The following is a 20,703-nucleotide window of genomic DNA, read 5'->3' as shown; positions in this document are numbered from 1 at the left end:
ATAATGGAGGTTGATAAAGAGAATCTGATAATAGCCAGACAATAGCTAGGGGAAGAGAGAAAGTCCACATGAATTTTACAAAGATCACTTATATTTTTATTAGCTTATATTTTAATTCTTATTAAAATTCATCACAATTTAAGACAAAAACCTATTAAAAATATTAATCATTGCTCCACTGAATTTCTTGTTAAAGGGCCAGAAATCTGAACTGAAAGGAAGAACTGGGTACTTATAATCCCCTAGTGCCAATTGGAAGACTTCCTCCTCTCATTTCCAGGAGAGAGGGCCAGTGGGGAGCATTCAGTCATTATTGGAGGACATAAGTTCCGGATCTCTCCCTCAAGTCTAGGTTCTGGGCCTTTCCTCCAAGTAGTAACTTTTTCTTTTAATGATATCTATGTCTGGACCCAGTACAATTAATCTTTCAACTACATGCTCCTCTTTCAAGAAAATTCAATGCTAGTTTAACATTTCTAAACTTTGATTTAAAATTTTTTCAATTAAATAAATTAATATATTTATACAAGTACTGTACTTTAAAGTATGCAATAATTTTGATTACTTCCTTAAACTATCCTGGGTTGGAAACCTCTGGGTTCTCTGTTGTGTGAATGGAAATAGCAGCTGGCTGCACATGTCTTTAAAACTGGTGAGACTGAGCCATATTCCTCTTTTCCAACTATCATGTTTCTGCTGCCTCTTATTCCCTGAACCCAGAAGATAAAGATCCCAATGAAGACTCTATGACCAGTGAAAATTGAACTGGTGACAGGGAAAGGAAATTCCTTCCCCTGTTATTCCTCCTGGAATCTTAGAGATAATTCTGTGGGTTGTTGTACTGGTGTAGTTTGTCATTTCCTTCTCCAATTTATTTTATAGATGTGGAAATGAATCTGGTTGTGGTCCCTTTAAGAAACTAGTCCTTTCAGATTGATGTATTCCTTTCTGATTGAGATTACTCCCAGCTGAAAACATTTTTACAGCTAAAGGTTTTGATAAAGGCCTCATTTCCAAATATATAGAGAATTGACTCTAATTTATAAGAAATCAAGCCATTCTCCAATTGATAAATGGTCAAAGGACATGAACAGACAATTTTCAGATGATGAAATTGAAACTATTTCCACTCATATGAAAGTGTTCCAAATCACTATTGATCAGAGAAATGCAAATTAAGACAACTCTGAGATACCACTACACACCTGTCAGATTGGCTAAGATGACAGAAAGAAATTATGATGAATGTTGGAGGGGATGCGGGAAAACTGGGACACTGATACATTGTTGGTGGAGTTGTGAACGAATCTAACCATTCTGGAGAACAATCTGGAATTATGCCCCAAAAGTTATCAAAATGTGCATACCCTTTGACCCAGCCATACTACTACTGGACTTATATCCCAAAGAAATACTAAAGAAGGGAAAGGGACCTGTATGTGCCAAAATGTTTGTGGCAGCCCTTTTCATAGTGGCTAGAAACTGGAAAATGAACGGATGTCCATCAATTGGAGAATGTTTGGGTAAATTGTGGTATATGAATATTATGGAATATTATTGTTCTGTAAGAAATGACCAGCAAGATGAATTCAGAGAGGCTTGGAGAGACATACATTAACTGGTGCTGAGAGAAATGAGCAGAACCAGGAGATCATTATACACTTCAACAACAATACTGTATGAGGATGTATTCTGATGGAAAGGGTTATCTTTGACAAAGAGAAGATCTAATTCATTTCCAATTGATCAATGATGGACAGAATCAGCTACACCCAGAGAAGGAACACTGGGAAATGAGTGTGAACTGTTTGCATTTTTGTTTTTCTTCCCAGGTTATTTTACTTTCTGAATCCAATTCTTCCTGTGCAACAAGAGAACTGTTCGGTTCTGCACACATGTATTGTATTTCAGATATACTATAACATAGTTAACATGTATGGGACTGCCTGCCATCTACGGGAGAGGGCAGAAGGAGGGAAGGGAAAAGTCGGAACAGAAGTGAGTGCAAGGGATAATATTGTAAAAAATTACCCAGGCATATGTTCTGTCAATAAAAAGGTATTTAAAAGGAAGAGAGAGAGAGAGAGAGAGAGAGAGAGAGAGAGAGAGAGAGAGAGAGAGAGAGAGAGAGAGAGAGAGAGAGAGAGAGAGAGAGAGAGAGAGAGTACTCCCAACTCCTCCTGACTGATGCATTATCAGTTCAGGAAGCCTGCACTTTTGATTCACAAATCCTGGTCAAAAGCACCCCTTTGAATTCCAATAGGATATCCAGGCTTGTCCCAGTCCCCATCGGATCTGAGCCAACTTGGGACTCCCCCCACGGGCCCCTTTAACTAAATCTCTCATTATAAAAAGAGCCAAGCTGGAGTTCTCTCTTTGAAGAGGTTCCAAACATGCTAGCTACCATGCTTGGCACCCCAACGGCCTCTGCCCACTGGAATACTGTTTCTGGTGCCCTCCTCTCTTTCTCTTCCCCTATTTCCTTAACTAGACTTTAACCAGGCTTTAGCCTTACTTCCAATCCCCATAATAAACCTCTTTTGTCATTCTAGGTTTTCCGGTCTGTGAATTCCTTTACAGAGAACTGCTTGCGCTGCCACTAGACCTCATTTTCTTTCGGGTACCCCAATCTAAACCTCATCAGAAACAGGAGGACCAACTGAGTTAAGTGACTTGCCTAATATCACAATCTACAAAGTATCTGAGACCGGATTTGAATTTAGGAAAAATTTTCTTGTCTCCAATCCAGGCACTTTATCCAGTCAGTCGCTCTAATTGACTTAAGATTTGAAAAACACTTTATTATCATTTGATCAATGCTAGTAGATATGGTATAATTTTTGCAAATTTTAGATAAACTAGTAGGCTGAATAAAAGTATTAGAAAATGTTATTCAAAATTGTTCCTATACAGTTGACAAGTACATGACCCAACATGGATGTCCTGAGAACTGAAGGCGTTTGGGGCTTGAGAGAAAGACAGGTTTTAGATTTGAAACTGGGATTATGCTCCTTGGGGACCAAGGAGGAAGAAATCATCTTCCCTTCCCTAAAGACTGAAATTTTGCAAAGAGGAGGATTATATCCCCTCCAGTCAGGAGTTCATCAGGCTCCATTTAGGCAAACTGGGAATGCTCAAAAGGTCCTTAAATGAACTAGGAATACCTAGATAAGCCTGAATTATGTAACAGTTTTTTTTTTTTTTGGTAAAGCAAGATTGGGTGAAGCAAAAAGGGGAAGGACAAATAATAGAGAGCCACATGAAGTAATATGACCATGGTATCTCAGAATCCAGGATTCCGTGCACGACTTCATTGGTGTTAGTTTAAGTAAGGCTTTTGTTACCATTCCCCAACCTGTCTCAAGTGGTCAGGCTGCCTAAAGAAAGACTCTCCAAGAGATAAACATTACTGTGTGGGAAGCCCTATACAATGGAAGTTGGTATTTCTTTCCCCTGCTGGGTGAAAGAATTATAAACATTAAAGGCAGATTACATTATGAGCCACCTGGCACAGGAGCTGGCTTTCATGTGCACCTGAATGTTGCAAATGCTCTTACTATGTATTTCTCTTCCTTGTTATTTATAGAGTTTTTTGTTTATTTTAAATGCTTTTATGGTTGGATTGGTGTCCCAAATTTGTTAGAAACAAGACCTCAGACAAAATTTCAAGTCTGTGATGTTTTATTTAAAGAATGAGGGATTTGTGTTATTGCTCCGGAGAAGAAGATACTCTGCTTGAGCTTCAATAAGCAAGCGCTATATAGAAAAGCCTTCTCCCTGTCATTTACCCCTCACAGTATGTCAGTTTCTAGCATAGACAAATCCCCATCAGAATTCTGCAGAAATTCTTATTTTCTTACATTATCTTGAAACTTACAACATTCTATGGAAACTTAGCTTTTCAACATTTCTCATGGTCTGCTTAAGGTTTCTGAGCAATTTAATTTTAACTGTGTTGTGGAAATTTAATCCTAGTTTGTCTTTCACGTATTTGAGCTCTTTGTAGGCTTCCTGAAGGCAGGTAGTTTTGTTCTTGCCAGAGTATCCCCCAAAGGATGGCAGCCTAGGGTCCACTCTAAACTGAATATCTAGCTGATGAAGGTAAGGAATGTGGAGCAATTAAAATCTCTTATCTGTATTTATTTGCCCTCTTTAGAACTTCCATTCTGACTTATTTGTCTTTTTTGTAATAGGTCTTATCTTCTCTAAATTATGGTCTTCCTTATCTCTCTCTTTTCAATTCACAACCTTGTAGGGCTATTAGCTTATAAGTGAAGCTTTAAACTTCCAATATATAAAACCCTCCCAAATTTTCTCCAGTTGCTACCCTTAGAGATCAGTTCAGTATTTATTTATTTTTTTTTTTTTGGCACAATGAGACAAGAGAATTCTTTCAATCTGACAACAAAGTGACTCTCAAACACTTCACCAGCAACTAACATAATGTCTTTTACAATATGATATGTGCTTAAGAAATATTTGTTGAATTGAACAAATTTGAATTAAATGGCCTCACAATAGATATTAAATTGAATATCAGGGGCCCTAGCCACAAGGTGCAAGACTGATTACTAAAAGATCCACACTAAAGTCTGGCCCCATTGTACTTTTCTGGGCTTATTGAACATTGCTATCTTTCACACACTTGCCAAGCTGGCCAACTAACCTTATTTAGGGACCCTCACCTTTAACATTTCATTTTCCATATTGGTGCCTTTGCCCAGGCCACAACAAAAAAAAAAATAAGCTTTTATTAAGCATCTGTTATGTGCCAGGCATTGTTCCAAGCACTTTACAATTATTATCTCATTTGATTCTCACAACAACCCAGGAAGGTAACTGCTATTTTCATTCCCATTTTACAGAAGAAAAAAATGAGGCAGATAATTTATTTGTCTAGAGTTATATAGTTAGTATCAGGTCTTCCTAACTCCATGTCCAGGGTTATATACTATCACACCTCCAATTGTAGTAGAAATTCACAGTTTCATATACAATTCTCTCTTTTGCTATGTATATAAGAATGCTCATTTTATTTGCTATTTGTTAATTTCAGAATAAAAATGACATTCCTCTGTATTTCAATTTCTTTTTTTGTAAAATAAGAATTATGAACTAGGCAAGTTCTAAGGCCCTCCAGTTCTAAATGGTATGATTATGTGTAGCGTGCTGCCGTCTCCAGAAGCTGCCAGATAGCTCTCTGGGAAGAGATCTGCTGTGTCTACTCAAATCTTTCAGACAGATTCTTCTTCCTGTAGTGAACCGTTGTCTCCAGGCAGTTGCTGTTAACTCTTGTCCTTAGAAGTGACTTCCCTTCCTGCAGAGAGCCCGTCAGGCCTGATGTAATGCAGAGAGTCTTCTTCTATCTCTAAGAGTCCTCTTTTATTCTCCCAGAGAATGGGCGTGGGATAATGCAAGGGCTTCTGGGAAGAACCACCCCAGCCAATGAGCTTGCCCCCTCTATCAAGTCAACCTGAGTTCTCACCTTGTAATTGTCCAGAAAACCTGAATTCTCACCTTGTTACTGTCCAGACAACCTGAGTTCTCACTTAGTAATCCTAACATCTCCCCCTTTCTTTTGATTTAGAACATAGGACAGTCATGACCTTGAAACATAAATCCATCAATATGGGAAGTATTACAGATAATTACATAAATTACATAAGCACATAGTAACATAGTAACATAACACATGCTAGAAGTATATAACATAATCATAATCATAAATTGAAAATTTATAAATGTCCATAAGTCCATTGTCCATTATTCTCATCTTGTGTGAGGAAGTCCAATGATTCCTGCTGGTTTTTAAAGTTCTTTAACAGTCTTCTTATTATCCATGCTCTTTCAGTGTCAGATGTTTCTTAGATCTTCTCCTTTATTTTGAGGTCTTTCTCTTTTTCTGTCTCTCTCTGATGGACAAGGCGAATATGACTCGTTGGCACCCATCTGATTCCTTCTCCTGCTGAAGAAACACAAGCAAACCCTCTCTCCCAGGCAGTTAACCTATCTAATTTCCTTCTATTTACCACTTTCTAAATCTCTTCTCATCATCTGACAATTACATTGGAGTTGTTTGCACTGGACACAGCCCTGTTGGTTTAAAAGGCCTGTATTCTCCCCAAGTGTAATCCATTTTTGCAATCTGATTGCCTTTTGGTTGACTGATTGGGTAATCCCTTTCTGCCATGTGATTGCTTCTCTGCTGATTGATTAAATCAGAGTCCTGGCCTTCTAAAGGTTCTTTGGGTGTAACATCAGCTGCCATCATGCCCCAAGTCTTTTTTGCCTGGGGCCCTGGACCTGGGCCCCTCATCCCATTTCCCTGAATTATTCTACATTCTGATGCCCAATGGAGTCCTCTGTTGCATTTTGGACATGGGGCTTTAGGTCTTCTTTCACCCTGTCTTCTCCCTGTATCTCCATACCTACACTGAGCTCTTAGATGCCCAATTTTTCCACATTGAAAACATCTCCGAGTTTCTCTAGAAGTCCCTTGCCAGGAGGGACCCTGTCTTTCCACATTCATCATTGTCCGGGTATAAAAAGCATTTGTTCCCACTGTAGCACAGCGTCTTATGATCTCCTCTAAAGGAGCATCTTTGTCTAATCCCCATATAATTCTTTTGCAAATCTCATTGGCATTTTCCTTAGCCAGATGTCTGGTCATTATTTCTGTAGCTGCATTTTCTCCAATAGTTCTTTTGACAGCAGTTTGCAAACGTCCCACAAAATCTGCAAAAGGTTCATTGGGACCTTGCTGTATTTTAGTGAAAACCTCTCCACGATCTTTCTGTCCAGGAAGGACACCCCAAGCTTTTATTGCAGCCTTAGCAATTTGTTCATATATTGTCATGGTATAATCAGTCTGTTCTGAATTCTCTCCATACCGACCTTCACCAGCTAAGTGCTCAAAAGTGAATTGTGTGTTAACTCCTATTTCCAAATTGCATCTGACTTGAATTTTACATAATTCATGAAATTCCGCAAGCCATAATAAATTTTCTCCAGGTTCCAGACATGTCCTTGCTATGGATTTCCAATCATTCGGGGTTAGGACTTCATAAGACAAACCATCTAGTAACATTTTGACATAAGCTGATGTAGCCCCATAAAGGGTACAACCTTTTTTCAAATCCTTAATTTTATTCAAATCTAAAGGTGCATATCTTCTCCTTTTTTTACCTACAGAGTCAATCTCTTCAATCACAGGATATGCATGTATAAAATCACTTATATCCTGTCCTTCTTTCTTAGCTTTAACCAATGCTTTTTCTAATCTTGTCATAGGCTTAGACTGCTTCACAGACAATTCTGTTTGTGTTTCTGCCTCTTCCTCTCCTCCTTCTTGCTCCACCCCTGAAGGGTTAATTGAGGGAGGAGATGGGAGGTGCTCCTGTTGCTGTTGCTCAGAATTGTACTTAACTTCATTGTTATCTGATTCATCCTTTTCACCTAGTTTAGTTGACACCTCCCCATTTTGCTCTTTCATCTCTTCCTTTAGAATAACATTTTTAAAAGCCATTTGGATTAAATTGTAGGTATGAATTGTATCTTTGGAAACTGAGTTTGGTCTGGAACCAAAGGGTAAAATGTCACAAAGACAATTGTAGTGTTCACCTAATTGCTCTCCTACTAATTCCCATTCATCTGGATCCAATTCTTCTTCCAGAGAAAAAGAAGGACATATGACCTTCACAGTTCTTAAAAGTTCAGTAATCTCCTCTAAAATTATAATCAAGCCTTGGCTTTTCATAACCTTGATGATGCTCTCTAAACATTTTCCTTGAACAGAAGGTGTTTGCCCCATTTCACTATAAGAGATTCCTGGTTTAGCCCTTAACAAGTTAAGTTCCTTATTTATCTATTAGCACGCTCACTTAATCTTTAACAAAGTTTCCTCGTTACTCACGGTTCTGGGTCAGAGAGACTGAGATCTAGATCAGAAGCTTTTCCACTGGAATCAGGACCGTGTCTGTCCCTGTTCGGGCGCCAAATTGTGAAGATCTGGTCTAGCTCCTCTTGTCAGGATAAGCAAAAGGATAAGCAAAAGTCCTTGCCCCACGTTGGGCGCCAATTGTAGTGTGCTGCCGTCTCCAGAAGCTGCCAGATCGCTCTCTGGGAAGAGATCTGCTGTGTCTACTCAAATCTTTCAGACAGATTCTTCTTCCTGTAGTGAACCGTTGTCTCCAGGCAGTTGCTGTTAACTCTTGTCCTTAGAAGTGACTTCCCTTCCTGCAGAGAGCCCGTCAGGCCTGATGTAATGCAGAGAGTCTTCTTCTATCTCTAAGAGTCCTCTTTTATTCTCCCAGAGAATGGGCGTGGGATAATGCAAGGGCTTCTGGGAAGAACCACCCCAGCCAATGAGCTTGCCCCCTCTATCAAGTCAACCTGAGTTCTCACCTTGTAATTGTCCAGAAAACCTGAATTCTCACCTTGTTACTGTCCAGACAACCTGAGTTCTCACTTAGTAATCCTAACAATTATGTAATAGAAATCTTAAGTAATGTCAATCAATACATACATATTTTTAAGTTCTTACTATCTGCCAGATACTTTGCTAAGCACTGATGATAAAAAAAAAGAGAGAGAGAGGCAATATTCTTATAATTGTAATATAATACTCTTTTTCAAGAAGAAGAAGGAGGAGGAGGAGGAAGAAGAGGAGGAGGAAAAGAGAAAAAAGCAATGACTACAAATAAATGGTTTTGTGTTGGAGAGAGCCATCTGCACCCAAAGAGAAGACTGTGGGGACTGATTATGGATCACAATATAGTATCTTCACTTTTGTTGTTGTTTGCTTGTTTTTTGTTTTCTTTCTCTCTTTTTTTCTTTTTGATCTGATTTTCCTTCTGCAACATGATAAATGTGGAAATATATAAAGAAGAATTGCACATTAGATTACTTGACATCTAAAGGAGAGGAGCAAGAGGGAGTGAGAAAAAATTTGGAACACAAAGTTTTGCAAAGGTGAATATTGAAAACTATGTATATTCTTTGCAGAAGTCCTAAATAGAATTATGTTTTGCCAAGGAAGCTCTCCTTCTAGGCAAAGCTGCCTCCCAGGACTTTTCTCACTGTGAAGATATTCTCTTCTCAGTGTTAACCTTTGTTATCTCTCTGACAGGACGTTTCGACTAAGAAGTTTGTCTTCTTAGCAAAGCTGTCTTCTCAGTGCCAATAAAATTCCCTTTTCTGCCCCACAGATTTCGGGGTTTGTGAATTCTTTTGCATTGGACCTTCACTGACCAGAGGGGATTCCCTATCCCAATTCTCATACCTCATCACAACTACCACTAACCTCATCATTTGCACCTCACTAGATTTGTGAGATTTTTTTTTTTTCATTTCAAAAGAAATTCAATATCAGAATACAATTGAGTTCTTGTTTTGGATCCAACTCACTAGTTTAAGAAACAAGATGAATTTAAAATTCTTTGCTTGGCTAATTACAACAAATGCATTACTGGGTTAGTAAGCAAAAATCATTTCTGTAAAGTGTATTGCTTTAGAAATAAGGAACATGAAATGATCTGTGATAATACAAGCAGTGATGGTTACCCAAGCAAGAATAATGTAATATGGGTGAACTGGTTTTCAACTTCAGTTGGATACCTGCCTAGAAAAGTGAAGGAGGAATTGGCCCTGATGATGCTACTGTAATGGTAGGAAGAAAAAAAATAACATTGGTAACAAATCACAAAAGCTGCTGATAGGTTCTGTATGTTCTACACAATTTTTCCTTTCATGTCATCTTACTAGATTGTTATGATAAAAAGAATGAAATACCTGAATCATGTTTTAAAAATTCCATAGAATTGTAGAGTATTAATATAATTTTGTAGGACTATCAAACAAAATAGTAGTAATAAATAGCAAATATTTATGTAGCATTTTCTATGCTAATTTGCTATTGTTCGAATGTTTCAATTATATTTTCCTCACTCCAATTGGGGTCTTATTTTGTTTTGTTTGGTTTTGTTTTGACAAAAAGTACTGGACTGGTTTGCCATTTCTTTTTCCAGCTCATTGTGATGAGGGAGTCCCTAAACTCTCTAAAACTCCTTCAAAAAGAAAGTCTCCTTGAATCCTGCCTCTGTGAGAGCCATCCCTAGGAACCAAGATAAAGTGGTTTATCTTGGTGGGACTGAATTGAAGTATTCAATTCCAAGATTTTCTACTCCTATTGTTGGCTCAAAACCACTCTAGGCTTGGGGGCAGTGACAGCATTGAGGGAATCTCATTCAATTGAAACTTCTGTTTCACATTTCCTTATAAAAACGGCAACTTGGAGCTCAGTCCTTGCAGAGGACCTAATATGCCATCCCTGGCATAGCAGCAACTCTGTCCGCTGAAATAATATTCTCTTTCAACGTTACCCTCTCTTTATCTCCCTCACCTATTTCCTTAACAAAAATTTATACTTCTCTGTCAGGATTTCTCTGCTAAATTTTATTTCTCTGTCAGGACCTTGTCACTAAGGAATTCAGTCCTTCTAATCATACATAGCAAAGGCTGACTTCCCAATGCCAATAATAAACTTCTTTTTATCAATCCAGCTTTTCTGGTTCATAAATTCCTTTACAAAGGACCTCTGTGTTGCCAAAAGAGGGTTCCCACAACTCCCTACTTTGCACCAAGTCCAAAGGGAATTGAAGGGAGCCAAACCCCTACATTTGGTTCTCTGAACCCTGAACCTGCCACTAATCTCATCATCTAACTCCCTCATTATCAGGAACCTTAATCTCATCATTTTGGTTCCCTGAATCTAATCTCACCAATTTTATAGTTAAGGAAATTAAGGTAAAAGAGTTAAATAGGATTGTTGAGGTGTAAGAAATGAGGGGTGAGAGATACCCTAACATCAATGAGGTCTCCAGGCTGGTGTCGCAGGTTTTTGCAAAAGAATTCATAGTACCTATCTACAAGAAAGGTTTTTGGCAAAAAAAAAAAAAAAAGACTTATACACTGAGAAAAAACTTCCCAGAGGGCCAGTTCCATATAAGAATTAGCAAAGGTTTGGAGTACAGAATAGTTTTTTATTAGCCTTCTATGGTTTGGGTCTAGGGAGCCATTAAGGGCTAATTTTCAATTCAATAAAGGGTGGCGACTGTTTCCCAGACTAAAATGATTCACAGATCAATTGGGAAGTGGGAGATTCCCATGGGAAACCAGGTAGCTTTCCCAAGGGAGATTCAGGTGGATGAGGATCATTTTTAGGAATTTCCTCAGACCAGGTGGCCCATCTTCCACAAAGGTAGGGGGCATAGTTCTATTACAGATTCACAGTGAATAAAATTCTGAGGCTGCATTCAAACTCAGATCTTCCTATTTTAACTGAGGCCTTTCTAATTCCAGGCCAGGAAGTTAGATGATGAGGTTAGTGGCAGGTTCAGAATTCAGGGAACCAAATGTAGGGGTTTGGCTCCCTTCAATACCCTTTGGATTTGGTGCAAGATAGGGAGTTGTGGGAACTCCCTTCTGGCAGCACAGAGGTCCTTCATAAAGGAATTTATGAATTGGAAAAGCTGGATTGGTAAAAAGAAGTTTATTATTGGCATTGGGAAGTCAGCCTTTGCTATGCATGTTTAGACTGCTCTGACAATAATGAGAAAGGCATAAACAGCGAGGTATTTTGATAGATTCTTGCTGAGTGACTTTAGGCCAACTATATTGATAGTGTCCTTGGTCCTTAGTAGCTGAGCAGATCATAAAGAAGGACATTATTTACAGGAGAGGACCTGAATTACTCTAAACAATTAGGAAGCCAAGCTACTCATCAGGGCTTTTCATTCTTTAAATCTTTTGTTTTCTTTAAGTGGACCTTTATTGCAGTAGGCCCTTGGTTAAAAATTCCTTTTTCTATTCCTTGAATTAACAAAATTTTCATGACTCCACTATTACAGTCTCTAATCATAAGGTCAAATTATGATGTCAATCTCCTAAATTATTTTTCTCTTATAAAAGAACTTTTGGTACCCTACTTCTTAGCTAACTCCTTTTAGGGTTAGCCCATTTAGCCTGCTTTAATGGCGAATCACTAGGGAATTTAGTCCAAGTTTTTCTCCTTATTAATCACTAAACTCCATATTGGAAATTAGGCCACTGCCAGCAGTGTAATGAAACCTTCCCTTCTAGATTTGGAGATGTCCTAAGCCTACAGATATTTTTGAGACACTTAAAAACACCAGATAGAAACCCTAATTTCTTTTGGGTTTTAACTCCCATACCCCAATATTTGGTGGCTCATATGGAGAGTCCTAGAATTCCAATATATTTGGGGTCTTGATGCTTCTATACCCTTGTGCCCCATTAATGTCACCTTTTAATGTCCCAGACTAAAGCTTTTTTTTTTTTTTTTTTTTTTTTTTTTAAGCTTTCTATATCTGTGAAAAAAGTTATACCAGGAGAGCCTTGCATTGAAGAAATCACTGGTCTGCACTTCCCCCACTAAAAAATAGAAAGTTATGACATATTCCATTAACTCTCTAGCTAAATTTATTTATTTAGTCATCAGAACTAGAACTACTTTTATATTACAGGACTAAAACTGTCTCAGGATGAGTCTAAGTGCTCTTCAGTCTGCATGTTTACACGGTGTTTTCTTGTAGGTGGCTTGTTCTGTTTACACCCTAGCTATCTATTACTTGAAAGTCAGATCACTAATGAGGATAAATGAAAGTGTTCTATAATTAAGTCAGTTTCAGTTAGGAAGACTTGCCAACTAGAAATGCATCCCTTAATACAACATCCTTAATCAACAGAGTATGTAACTCCGTGATAGCTTATTTTTGTCATTAAGTAATGTAAACTTAGTTTTTGCTATATTGTATAATATATGTAAGAATGAAAATGGAGATATCTATATTCAGTAGTCTTCTTGTGTTTTAAATATTTAAATCAATACTTCAAAGAGTCTTAATTTTATCATTAAGGATAATCTTTTTTCACATAAGCACACATTTCAACCCTTCTATGTCTTAAAGTTTAAAAAATTAATTTAAAAAAATTTTTTTAAAAGATAAAAAAAAGTCATCAACTGGTGACCTCTTGTCAATATTAATGACTTTTTCCTTAGTCATCCTTCTTGATTGCTCTATGGCATTTGATGATTCTAAATCACATTTTCCTTCTGAATACTTTTTTTCTTTGAATTTTTATGACATTGCTCTCCTCTGGTTGGCTTTTTCACCATGATATGTTTACTGAATGGGACTAAATACATCACGTGATCTCTATTCCCAGAGGTCTTTAGAGCAGGAAGATGAGGTCTTGGGCCCTAAATTGCAGGAAGTTACTTGATCTCAAGGCCTAGAAGTCAGACCCTAAATCAGTGACAGGAAATTGTAGGAAGTGATGTAATCCACAGGAAGCAGACAACATTAGTGACTTTTGGTCAATGATAGTTACTTACTTTCAGTCTATCCAATGAAAAAGCTTGGATCTTTTGCTATTTAACCAGTTATTACTTCCTGCTGCTCAAGTTGTGTTGGGAGCTGAGATGTCTCCAGGGTGTGCTTGGGCCTCTCTCTGCAAGGACTAAATAAATGCTTTCTCTTTGTACCTAAAGATTCTCTGATTAGTTTGGGAAAGGGGATCTAGCATCCGTCCCACACACCACCAGCTGAACTCTAAAGTTTTATCCTGACCATGTTTATTTGGGGTTTTTTTTGCTCTGTACTTGATCATTTTTGTGATTTCATTAGATGAAATCATCATTTCTATCCAGATTATCCAGGTGATTCCTGGATATGTGTGTGTTTATGCACACGAACACACGCAGGCACACAATTGCACCTTTGGACATCTTGAACTATATATAGCATAGATGTCTTAGACTTAACATAGCCTAATTGAAATCACTGTCTTTTTCTCTGAACTCTTCCCAACTTCCCTAAAACTATCAAGAATACAACTATGATTCCAATCATCCAGACTCTCAACCTCAATGATTTTTTTCTCTTTTAGCTCACATATCCAATCCATTGTCAAACTTTGTCTCTGTCCTTGAAACATTTCTTGTATACATCCCCTTCTTTCCATTCATACATTTATGAACCCAATAGTATTGAAAAGAGGAAGAGTAGAAGAAGCTTCTACTCCAACCCTCCCCTTAAGGATGTCCCTATGTGGTAAATGATAAGAAGTCATACTTGTTCCAATTTCTAGAATTCAATCCCTTCTCAGCTCACATGATAATTTATAGGCAATTCTTGTGGGACATGACCAGATTACTTTGACCTATCTAAACATGATTCTTGTTTTAGGGCGTTTCAGTCTATGGTCTAAATCAGGATTTCTTAACTTTTGTGTCATGGACTCTTTTGCAAGAATAGTGAAACCTATGAACCCTTTATCAAAATAATTTATGAAATTGAGTCTACATTCATAATTTAAAGAAAAGCCAAATTTCATTTCAGTTACTAAAGATGTATTTTTTTTTCCGTATCCAAATTCACAGATACTCTGACATCTATGAATGCTCCTCCCTTTTGGTGTCTATGGCCAGGATAAAATCCCTATTCTAAGACTTATAAGTGATGGTTTAATTGAAAAATGCTCTCACCTCATCTAGGTATCAAGCTTAAATGGTATAAGGTGGGTTTTGAGCTCACCCAAACTCAGCAGTGTCAGGAATCAGAAAATATGTGAGTTCAAATCTAGTCTCAGACACTAGCTATTACTAAGCAAGTAATTTAACCCTGTTTCCCTCAGGTTCCTCATCTGTAAAAGAGTTAGAGAAGAAAATGGGAAACCACTCCAGTATTTTTGCCAAGAAAACCCCAAATGGGGCCACAAAGAATTAGTCACTATGAAGCACTACATAGAATTCCCAATCCCTCTATTTTTGTCCTCCTGCATTTTTTATTTCCTTCACAGGCTAATTGTACACTATTTCAAAGTCTGATTCTTTTTATACAGCAAAATAACTGTATGGACATGTATACATATATTATATTTAACTTATACTTTAACATAGTTAGCATATATTGGTCAACCTGCCATTTGGGAGAAGGGGTAGGGGGAAAGAAGGGAAAAGGTTTTGCAATTGTCAATGCTGAAAAATTACCTGTGCATATATCTTGTTAATAAAAAGCTATAATAAATAAAAACAAACAAAAAAAAAACAACAAAGAGTCACTACTGATACAAATGAACAAAAATAAAGAGGCAATTCTGTTGAATAAATTGAGTCATCATGCTAGATATCATTTTTGGCATTTTGTACAAAATAAAAATAAAATGTGACTATAAAAAAAGATATTCAGTTCTCAAGTGACTTCTAGATAGCAGTCCAATAGAAGAGTTTCCCCAAAATGTTTTGAGCAACAATAGCGTAATCAGCATGACTGCATATCACTGAGCCTAGCACGTCCTAACATGTTTTATAATAGAAATCTTTTGCCTTTGCTGATAACTTTTCTCTGGAAAGAATCTAATAACATATGCCCAGCAAAGTGTATCCAGTATTTATGAGTATAAATCTTTAAGGTAATAGCTGCAGAGCTGTTGTGTGTTTTTTATATAAGCCTTCAGGCAGATTTGCTATTCCCTTGCTTACAATATTTTTATTGCCTTATTGAATAAAGATCTGCATTTACTGTGTCTTAGACAAAGTTACCATCCCCATATTACTGTTATTTTTAAAAATAAATTCCAAAATGTCTTTTTAGTTCAAGATATTTTCTAAGCTCAGGTTAGAAATAGCAACTTAAATGTTTTATAATTCCCAAAGATCTTTCACAGATCTGATTTCAAAGAACATTGAAAAAAAATTAGAAGGACCTTAGAGGTGTTTCTTTTTTGCTCTTCATTCTAAAGGATGGAAGTTCAGGAGACTACAGAACTAGAGAGACTTGTTTGAGGTCACATAGCAATAGTAGGGGGATCAAGATTTGAACTCGGCTACCTAGACTTTAAATCTAACCCTTTCCACTATAATATGCTAACTTTCAATTGGGCTGCCTAATAGTGCTATGATTTAACTAAAAGATATGTTATTAACTCTATTTTAAGGTAAGAAGACTTAGGCTCCCAAACATTGTCATCTGAGCTTGCCCTTAAAGAGGCAAAGTAGGAAATCAAGCCCAGTTCTCATTCTAAGCTCTACTTCACTGAAATATTTCTCAACAAGGTTTTATAAAGCAGGAAATAAAAAACCATTAGAATTCCTCTGGGTATAGTAGACTCTTGTATCAAGATGTATCTGATGATTGATTTTGTTGATAGTTGACTAACAACTCATTAGAGTTCTGCCTTCTCAGGAGAGAAAAGTTGAACTACAAAAATAGAATGAGGCATATACTGTTGGACATTATAGATTTAGAGCTGAAAGGTGTCTTGGAAACTATTTAGTCTTTTTTTTTTTTTACATTTTTATTGTCTTTTTTTTCTGGGGTACATTATATATATTTCTTTGTGAGAAATATTACAACAAAAGGGAAAAACCATGACAGAAAAAAACAACAGAAAATAGAAGTGAACATAGCAAGTGTTGATTTATATTCATTCTCCATAGTTCTCTCTCTGGATACAGATGGAGTTTTCTATCCAAAGTTTATTGGGGTTGCATTGGATCGCTGAACTGCTGAGAAGAATCAAATCTTTCCTAGTTAATTATCACACAATCTTGCTGTTACTGTGTATACTGTATTCCTGGTTCTACTTATTTCACTCGGCATCAGTTCATCATTTTTTAATACAACAATAATAATTCATTACTTTCATATATCATAACTTATTCAGCCATTTCCCAATTGATGGGCATCCACTCATTTTCTTATTATTTGCCACCACAAAAAGAGTTGCTTACTAACATTTTTGCATATGTGGGTCATCCTTTTCCCTCCTTCATGATTTCCTTGGCATACAAACCCAGTCGTAGCACTGCTGGATCAAATATATAGCTCTTTGGGCATAATTCCTGATTGCTCTCCAGAATGGTTAGATCATTTCACAATTCCACCAACAATGCATCAGTGTCCCAGTTTTCTCACATCCCCTCCAACATTCATAATTATCTTTTCCTGTTATGTTAGTCAATCAAAGGTGTGAGGTAGTATTTCAGAGTTGTTTTAATTGTCTTTCTCTAACCAATAGTGATTTAGAGCATTATTTCTTATGACTGTAGATGGGTAAGCCATTTAATCTTATTTTCTAATTTTACATATTAGGAAACTGAGTCCCAGTGAATTCTCATAAGTATAGGAATAGTGAATAGGAATAGCAAGACCAAAATTAGAACCTAAGTCCTTTAACTCCAAAGGCAGTGACATCATGTGACAATTTGTTTTATTTAATTTTACTATTAAAAGAGAAGATTCTGGGGGTGAAGGAGAATGGATGGAAGGACTAAGAGTAGGGCTTAAAAAAGAAACACATAACAAAACATTTGTTTAATTTAAGATAGAATAAAGGTCATGTCAAAAACATTCTTACTCATCTTCAAATCCTCTATAATTTTAGCATGGTGACTTGCACATGATAGATATATAATAAATGTTTGTCAAGTTGAACTAAATTATGTTCCATATACTTATCTATGGTAACTTTTGTTACCCCCCAAATCATAGACTTAATGACTTTCCTGGTAAAATGGTTTCCTGCATTTCTTTCTGAATGTCTCAGTGTCAGAATGGAGTCAGGGTTTTAGAAACTAGAAATGTCCCAACCAAAGACCCTTCCTTTACTTATAACTAAGATGTCCAAGGATAACTAGGTGTGAGGTTCTAGATTAGGAGAGATGAAAAAAGGAAGACATAATTGCCAGTTTAACCTTAAGTTCTATAGGTCCTATTTTGCTTAGATCTCTGAAAGATAAAAATTTTGAGTTATATCCTTTCAAACTGTCATTTAATATATTTAGAAGGTCGCAAGTCATTAAAAATCAAGGGTTTTATAGGGTATTTCATAAAGGTGAATCAACATTCCTGTGGTCATAGAACTAGTAATTATCAAAGACAAAACTTAAATCCAGGTATCTCGTAATCCAAATTCAGCAGCACTTACTTTTCCTAATGGAAAATTTCTGAGGTGCTCTTCTTCTATAAAACTGCTCCAGATTTAAAGTCCTCTGTGGTTCAACAACCTCTCAAAACTATAGCTAATAATCCCTTACCAATGTGTTTACTCTTACTAGCAAGGCAGAGGAAACAACTGGCTTGAAGAAAAGGCATTTAATGAAATAACATACGATTCTAGTCCAATAACATAATAAAGAAAAGTAATACCAGAACATCTTCCCCAAAGGATTGGAGAATCTTCTCCCATAGCTAGTGATACAGTGGGAAGAGCCCTGAGTCTGGAATCAAGAAGAAAAATTCAAATCTGGCCTTAGACACTGGCTGTAGATTTCTGGGCAAGTCATTTAACCACTATCTGCCTCAATTTTTTCAGTTGTAAAATGGGGATATTACTCCACATAGTTGTGAGGAAATGAGATCATAAAAGTGATTAGAATAGTAAAAAAAATGTATATAAATACATTTTTAAAATAGTATAGTGCCTGGCACATAGCAGGTACTAGATAAATGTTTATTCTCTCCTATTCCCTCCCAAAAGGACATACACGTTCAGTAGGAGAAGGCACAAATAGGAATCACATTTAAGGCACAAACGCATAGGGAACACATATTACCGGGGCAGATGCATGGCAGGGTAGGTAACTCATTTCTTCAATGCTGCAGAGCCACTGATTTCTTCTGGCAATGCCATTGTATTTCTGTGAGGTATACGTCACATGAGGATTTGCTAGGTATCTTCTATGACAACTTTCTGCTGGTTATGATATCATAGTTACTTCCTGCTTCTAGGTATTGCTTTGCTCCTATTTCCTGCCCCACTCGAATACCAGCTGCTGGATTTTAGATGAAACTTCACATATATGTTACCCCATTAGAATATGAGAGTTTTGAGTACAAGGAGTATCTATTGTAATCTCACTACTTAAAATAGAGCTTTTCATATAGTATATACTTAATAAACGCTTTTTTTTTTGTTCATTCATTTAAAGAAACTTGGATGCAAAGATGCAAAGAAAAATAGAATAAAGAAAACAATTTGCACAGTGAAGAGCACAATAACATTAATTAAAATATTTTAGAATTTGAATAAATGAAGATATCAATCAAAATATCAGAGCACTTCCTTTCTCTTAGCAGAGAGTTGATGACCTGAAGGTGCAGAATGAAACATTTTCAGGGCTCCTATGTTAGTTTGTTTTTATTAGTTGTACTTTGTGATAAAAGGAGTTTCTTTGGGGCATGTTATTAAGAAGTAGCAACAGTATATATTTTTTAAGTTGGTGAAATATTTTAATGTAAAAATAATTTTTATTTCTAATGTTTCCTTTTACATAAAGGGTGTATTCCTTATGTAAAAGAATAAGGATTTCAAAATCATTTTGGAGAAAAATTTGGAACAATGTCCAAAGGGTTATCAAACTCTGCATCTCCTTTGATCCAGCAATGTCTTTACTGGATTTGTATCACAAAGAGATTATAAAAAATGGAAAAGGATCCATATGTGAAAAATATTTGTAGCAGTCCTTTTTGTTGTGGCAAGGAACTGGAAACTGAGTGGATAACCATTCAGTTAGTGAATGGTTGAATAAGTTATGGTACACAAATGTTATAGAATATTATTGTTCTATAAGAAATGACAGAACATGAACTGATGCTAAGTGAAATGAGCAGGACCAGGAGATCATTATATATAGCAACAGCAAGATTCTCTGATAATCAATTGTGGCGCTTCTCAACAATAAGACGATTCAAACCAGTTTCAATGATCTTGTGATGAAGAGAGCCATCTACATCCAGAGAGAGGACTGTGGGAATTGAGTGTGGATCACAACATAGCATTCTTATTCTTTTTGTTGTTGTTTGCTTGCATTTTATTTTCTTATTTTTTTCTTTTTTTAATTTGATTTTTCTTGTGTAGCAAGAAAAATTGTATAAATATGTATGCCTATATTGGATTTAACACATATATATTTACCATGTTTAACATATATTGGATTACTTGCTATCTAGGGGAGGGAGTAGGGAGAAAGGGGGAAAATTGGAACACAGGTTTTGCAAGGATTGATGTGGAAAAATTATCCATGCATACCTTTTGAAAATTAAAAACTTTAATAAAAAAAGAAAGAAGATTCAGAACAAAAGTGATAAATCGGCTTAGGAAAAAAATTAAAATAGTATGCTTCAATTTGCATTTAAACTTCATAGTGCTTCTTCTGGATGTGGTCAGCACTTTTCATCATAAGTCCTTTGGAATTGTCTTAAATTATTACATTAATGAGAACTAAATATATCATAGTATCATCACATAAAGTTGTTCTTACTCTGAATAGTGTTCTCCTGTTTCTGTTTACTTCACTCAGCATCAATTCATGTATATCTTTCTAGATATTTCTGACATCTACCTGCTTATCATTTCTTATCAAACAATTGTATTTCTTTACATTAAAATATCACCACTTATTTAGCCATTTTCTATTGATGGATATCATCTCAATTTCCAATTCTTTGCTACCTCAAAAAGAGCTGCTCTAAATATTTTTTTGTATATATGGGTCCTTTTCCCTTTTTTTATGATTTCTTTGGGATACTTACCTAGTAGTGATATTGCTGGATCAAAAAGTATATACAGTTTTATGGCCCTTTGAATATCACTGTTTTCCTTGAACTTGCAATTGCATAA

The 20,703-nt window shown here is 36.4% G+C and overlaps 1 protein-coding gene across 2 annotated transcripts in view; it reads right to left on the bottom strand.

Moving 5' to 3' along the window:
* NAXD (NAD(P)HX dehydratase) overlaps nt 1-18,724 on the bottom strand; it is a 92,108-nt gene extending 73,384 nt beyond the window's left edge. For both annotated transcript variants that reach the window (XM_074299535.1, XM_074299542.1), the window contains exon 1: nt 18,638-18,724. The gene's annotated coding sequence lies outside the window, so the exon portion shown is untranslated. The remainder of the gene's footprint in view (nt 1-18,637) is intronic.
* Between the last annotated feature and the right edge of the window lie 1,979 nt (nt 18,725-20,703).

This window comes from Sminthopsis crassicaudata, chromosome 3 (genome assembly GCF_048593235.1).
Source record: "Sminthopsis crassicaudata isolate SCR6 chromosome 3, ASM4859323v1, whole genome shotgun sequence".
NCBI lineage: Eukaryota > Metazoa > Chordata > Mammalia > Dasyuromorphia > Dasyuridae > Sminthopsis > Sminthopsis crassicaudata.
Note: the sequence above shows the minus strand (reverse complement) of the source record. Positions and strands in the feature narration are given on the sequence as shown.